Genomic DNA, 6,428 nt, shown 5'->3' on the forward strand with positions numbered 1-6,428 from the left:
GCAACAGGGAATCCGCTGCTAAAAGGCGACCAATCTGATTGGGAAAGCTTTGCTGCATTGAATTCGGGCATGACTTACGGAGCGCAGCATCCAGACATTGTAATGCGATGCCCCTTTTTACTATTTTAGAGTGGGCAGAGTCAAAAGGCAGGAGACACTTCTTAACCTGTGGGAGGTACTCTCAGCAAACATGGCCTACACTAAATTTTAGCCTGAGATCCAGGAATTCTAACCCCTCATTTCCGAGCAATTCATGAGTGAAACTCAAACCCTGCCCAGCTTGAATAAAAACATCTAAAATACTCCCAAGGGCAGTGAAACCGTCCTCTTTCTTTTAAAAATTAAAAAGTCATCGACGTACCGAAGCACTTTGAATACCTTCCCCCCATTAAAAGCCAAATCACGCGCACTGTCAATATCAGCTTAAAATATGTCGCATAGAATCGGAGCCACGCAAGACCTAATACACATTCCTTTACGTTGCAGAAAAGGCTGCTCGTTAAAAACAATAAATGTTACACTACGATAAAATTCTAAAAGCGTTAAATTATGAACCGACAAGCAAGCGGAGTTTTGGAAATCGCATTCGCCACTCTGTTCAATGCACTTCCTAACAGCAACTAAATGCTCATCTTGAGGTACTGAATAAAACAAGTCCTCAACGTCCACAGACAAGCCATAATCTATACTCTCGTTGTGTTTCACATATTCAGCGACTTCTTCAGATTTCCTCACGCGGAAAGGATCAACAACCCTGAGTTGTTGTTGTAAAGCTCTTCAGTAAAAACTGACTAACCTTCTTTTGCCAAGCCCCCCCCCCCCCCTTCGCTCACAATGGTTCTGAAAGGGACATCTGCCTTATGTGTTTTGCAGAAAAGAAAACCTTCAGAGTGTTCCTCTTACTATTTCTAATAGCACTAGCAAGATCATTCAATTCCAAGTCCTTACAAAATTTGATGAACTTAGTCTTAACCCTCACTGCACTTTTTTTTAAACAGCCACAAAGTTCTTGTCCACTGCCGCTTGGGTTTTTCATTGAACATGCCTTTCGGCATCACAACAAATCCACCTTCCTTGTCAGCTTCTAGGAGAACCAAACTGTTCTGCCAAACTGAAAGTAACTATGTTAGACCAACTAGCCCAACAGGCGGTCCTTCTGGAACATATCACGATTTCTGCGATCATAGTTTTGTTCTTGCCGGGATCGTCTGTCCTTCTATGCGTAAAGCTACTATGTGTGACTGCGCAACATGTCTATTTGTCTTGTTTGACGCATTACATACAGTGACGTTTGCTTAAATACGTGGATTTATTGGATACTTATACATATATTTAAGCATCTTGTTGCGAGGCTTTGTGTATACAAACAGTGCATTTTGTTACCAGTGACACTTTTGTGCCCTTTATCAACTTGCATCTTCGCACTTGTATATTCCATTCTATTTTCGCAATTCTAATCTACATCTTGCAGAACTCCTGCTTCTTATATGTACTCACTGCTGCGACTATATTATCGGTGTAATTACAATACACGACCGGTAACAACTGCTCATGCGCAATCTATTGCAACGAAGGACAGCGCCATTGAGGTTTTTCCCTGGCGGTTGCATATGTACAGTCCCGAGCAAAAGTTTGTGGACCAAAGGTATGGTATGATGGTATGATAAAGCTTTATTATGGTCCCTCGGAACGCGCGTCAGCACGTAGCGGGCCGCTCCCACGTCGGTACAGAAAGACCGAGCCTCTCTGCTGCCACGATTTTATTTTTTTTCCATCGCAGCCTGGGCATTCCGGCTGAAATCAAGAGCGCAAGCCTACGTGTGCGTGATGGACCAATACAACGTATTAAGTCAATTCAGGGCCGTGCAGCTGCGCTTGAATATATTTAAATTTTTTGCTGATGCCATGGTCTCCAAACTTCTGCTCGCGACTGTACAAAAAAGTAAACAAGGTTCTTTAATGACAAATATTTATCAAAATATTTGTGCCCAACTTGTTTTTTTCATGGCCTTTACGTTTTTCGCATCAGCTGTATGCACTGCTTTGCTGGTTTGGAATTCTATGATATTCTGATGTTCTAAAGTTTGTGTGATATTTTATTTACTGATTAAATAGACAAAAAACGCGGAAGCTTTGATATCAGTTATTTCTGCCACAATTTTTGGGACATACGAATATATTCTTTTATGAAAAAATACATATTTTACTTGACAGTGGGTAGCACTCTGTAGTTTATTTGCAGCCTCTAATATACAATGACATTGGCAATGGAAATGCAGTTATTATTGATGTATTTGATCCCTCGACCAATTCTATAAGGAGGAGGCCACGCTGCAACGTGAGCCCCCCTCTCCGAAAAAAATTCTGGCTATGCCACTGTGCAGTGAAGCAGGTCTTCGAACACTGACCAGTTACAGATGATTTTCTGCATTTACACCCGTCGCTTACCAAGAACTTATAAAAGGTGTTCGGCTGAAATGTAGCAAATTTTCTTTAAAAAGCCACTAATTTACTTTGTTCACAGGAACCTCCCTGAGAAAACACGTCAATCCGAGCTTTTGTTGACGTGATTTTACTCTTTGCGGTGTCGGCCATTTTCGTTATGACGCGGTTTCGCCAAGGTCACTGCCAATGGCACCGAAAATATAGCCATGCACCTTAGGCTTTCGCCTTCGAAAAACAGAAATTCCGTGGCAGTGAACATAACTCGATCAGGCACCTGCACGCAAATGCGCAAATGGACTCGTAAACTGAGGCCAATCGAGATTAAGGGTGTGAATTATGCGAATGCATATCCTGAAGCATGCGCCCATCGCGACCATTTAGCAAGCTTACATTATTATTTTAGAATCAGCTTTCGAGAAATGAAGCGACAAAAGGGCATTTTTGCTTTTTTGATTCGATCGGACAAAAAGTTGGACGAGGAAAAGATGGACGGAAGGGGGGGGGGGGCGGAGGCCGCTCTTTCAAGATTCTGCACCCGCTTTCTCGAAGCGGGGCTGAGCCTCTAAACGACTATCAATAGCAGTAAAACTGCTGATTCACAGTAGGCAAGCTGGCCGCTCGTCTTATACGCGCGGCGGTTATCCGATCAGTGATTCCTGATTCGCGCTCGTCCATGCTCGACGGTGAAAGCTGTTGGCGTGGTCCTTTTTTTATTTTTATTTTATTGTTAAAACGTGTATTCTGTTATCGTCCAGTACACTTCGTGCGTCATCGCGCGAATTTCGAATCTTAAAGGTCCGTACGCCACGTGGTGTAAAAGCTGTGAACTAAAGGCGATGTCCGGAATTGCTGGGGTTGACTCACAACCGTAATACCTAAGGTTTGCAACGACTGAACCCTACAGTAACGTCCTGGTTCTTCTTTTATCACTTCTCCACTTGGGCGTCAGAGACTCACCGCCAGAAGCGGTCTACGCAAGTGAAGAATACTGCCGCTAAGAATAGCGGCGATAGGTTTGCTAGAGATTCCGATGGATTTGAAGCAGACACAGACGAAGCTTGAAGACACTTTGTATCTATAAGAACTATTTACAAGAAATACACATTAAGATGCAAGATGGAACTGGCATGCATCGGGCGACCCTATATCGGCAGAGCCGATGGTTCGTAACACCACAAGTTGTGTCCAGAACACTTGGTCGGGTCACGTTTTCTACTCTTCGGTGCCCCAGCCCAAACATTTAAAGCCCAATCACGACCGAGTAGCTATGACAGTGGTCCTCCGGCGCACCAATCACTAATCCTGTATTATACTCCATCTCACCAGCTGTTTTCAGCACTGCCGAAGGTACGAGGCGTAGACAGACAATATCCTTGCGCAGCAGTAGTTCCGGGAGTAACTGGCTCATTATTGGCTACACTAAAGATTTATATTTTTTCCTCGCTACATGATACGGTACAGCGATACGTGACATGTCAGGACCTCTGCCCATGCACGTCGCTATACCGAGAATTACTGTGGCAGTTAACGCCGGCAACCGTAATAGCCACCCTAACCAGTGATCACCTATAGCAACATGGCACCACTAACACAGCGCCGACCACCCGCTTCGAACCGAATTCGCGCTTTTTACTGGCTCTTGGCCCTGTCAGCAAGAAACAAGGGATAGATAGATAAACTTTAATGCAAAGATAGTTTTGTCTTGCCCCAATGGGGCATCGCTAATGGTCGGGGCCCCTAGTCCAGGGCTCCGCTGGCTCTTGCCATCTTCTCTGCTCTCTGGATCAGCTTGAGCTGGTCGTCGAGGGCCGCGCTGGACAGCAGTGCCTCCCATTGCTCCCTCATGGTGTTCGTGTCATGGTGTTCTATGTTGTGTAGCGTGCACTCCCACGTAATGTGGTATAGGGTTGGTGTGGCCCCACACCACGGGCATTCGTCCCTGTAGGCTGTGGGGTGCATGCGATGTAATATGTGTAGGTTCGTGTAAGTGCCTGTCTGGAGCCTACGCCAGGCAGCGGCATCCTCCGTCTTTAGTATTCGATGGGGTGGGGGATATCGCAAACGACTCCCTCTGTGGTAGTTCAGGATTGCTGAAGTACTCGGGGTCAACTGGGTCAGGGTCATCTGCAGTCGGCGTGATAGAGTGCTCGGTTATGTGCCAATTCTCGAGCTGCTCTGTCGGCATACAGGTTACCCGTGATGGCAGCGTGACCCGGTATCCCAATGATGGTTTGGATGGTGTTGTCGTCAGTGTCCTCCTTGGGTATTTGGGCTAGGACTTGTGCCAGCTGGTCTTGCGATTCTTCCCTGTAGGAAGTTGCGGCAGGCCTGCTGGGAGTCCGTGAGGATCGTCAGTGGTTTGTTAGCGTGTTGGCCTTCGCGGATGGCTAACGCGATGGCCAGCTCATCGGCTTCCGTGATCGTGCAGGGGGCGGGTCGATGCACTGGAGGTGACGTGGCCTCGGCGGTCGCAGACCACTGCCACTGGCGCCCTTTTTCTTCGTTCCGTACATAGCGGCGTCCGTAAAACGGGCCGTGGTATGGAACCTGAATGTTTTCTTTATGTACTGGACCCTCGCTTTCCTCCTTCCGGAGTGTCGGTTAGGGTCCATGTTGCGTGGTATTGGGGCAATGTGATACCTGTCCTGGACGTGACGAGGTATCGTGCAGGTTTCTTGGGTTCGTATTGTTGTGGCTTTGAAGCCCAAGGTTTGTAGGACCTGCCGGCCCGTGTGAGTCCGCGCAAGTCTCTGTTGTTGTGAGACGTGAAGGGCTTCTGTGAGTTCACTGAGGGTGTTGTGTAACCCCAGCGCCAATAATTTCTCAGTCGATGTACTCATCGGCAGGCGGAGAGTGGTCTTGAAAGCCATCCACAAGAGCATGTCGGCCTGTTTCGTCTCGGATTGTGTGAGATGGTAGTAGGGCAGGCTGTATGCGATTATGCTCACCAGCAGGCTTTTGACCAGTCGGAGGGTGTCCCCTTCCTTCATGCCTATATTCTTGGATGTTACACGGGATATCATGCGTGATATCGCCTTGTCACTGGTTTTGAGAAGCGTAAGGGTGTGTGTAGCACGCTGGTTAGACTGCAGCCATATGCCCAGCACCCTGAGCAATGAAGTTTCTGGTATGAGGCTCCCGTTGAGGTGTACCTCGAGTTTTCGTGTTGGGTCTGTGGGGACTGTGTGGTTACCCCGGCCTCGCCAGACTCGTATGAGTTCAGATTTCTCGGGCGAGCATTGTAGTCCCCGTTGGCTGACGTATTCTTGGATGAGGTCAGCTGCAGTTTGTAACCGTTCTTCTTTTTCAATAAGGGACCCTGTTGTGGTCCAGAGTGTTATGTCGTCTGCCTAGAACGCGTGGCGGAGGCCTTCTACGTCCTGCAGTTTTCTTGCGAGGCCGATCATGGCGACATTGAAGAGCGTGGGTGAGATGACTGCTACTTGTGATGTGCCCTTGTTGGGAGGGTGGTATACTGCAGTCTGGATCTCCCCAATCTTCAGCTCTGCCGTGCGGTGGCTTAGGAAGCTCTGAATGTACTTGTACGTTCGCTCACCGCAGTTGGTGTTGGCGAGTCCTTGTAGGATTCCTTGGTGTTTGACGTTGTCGAAAGCTCCTTTGATGTCGATTGCTAGGAGGGCATGTTCGCTGCTGCGGGAAACGTCACTGAGGACTTCTTCCTTGATTTGGAGTAAAACGTCTTGTGTGGACAAGCCTGCACGGAAACCAAACATGGTGTCTGGCAGGTGCTTGTTGTCTTCTAAGTGTCTCTGTAGTCTCTTGTGTATGATTTTCTCGTACACCTTGCCGAGGCAGGATGTGAGCGAGATGGGTCTGAGAGAAACATGGGGCAAAATTCGTCTTATCTCAGTCTCATCTCAAGCTGAGGTCAAAGCATTAGGTATGTTTTGTCGTAATTATTGAGATCGGCTGTTTGTTTTCACGTTGCTAGGACTAGAGACACCGCACCGAGGCGTAAAACT

Source organism: Dermacentor silvarum, chromosome 1 (assembly GCF_013339745.2).
Source record: "Dermacentor silvarum isolate Dsil-2018 chromosome 1, BIME_Dsil_1.4, whole genome shotgun sequence".
Classification (NCBI taxonomy): domain Eukaryota; kingdom Metazoa; phylum Arthropoda; class Arachnida; order Ixodida; family Ixodidae; genus Dermacentor; species Dermacentor silvarum.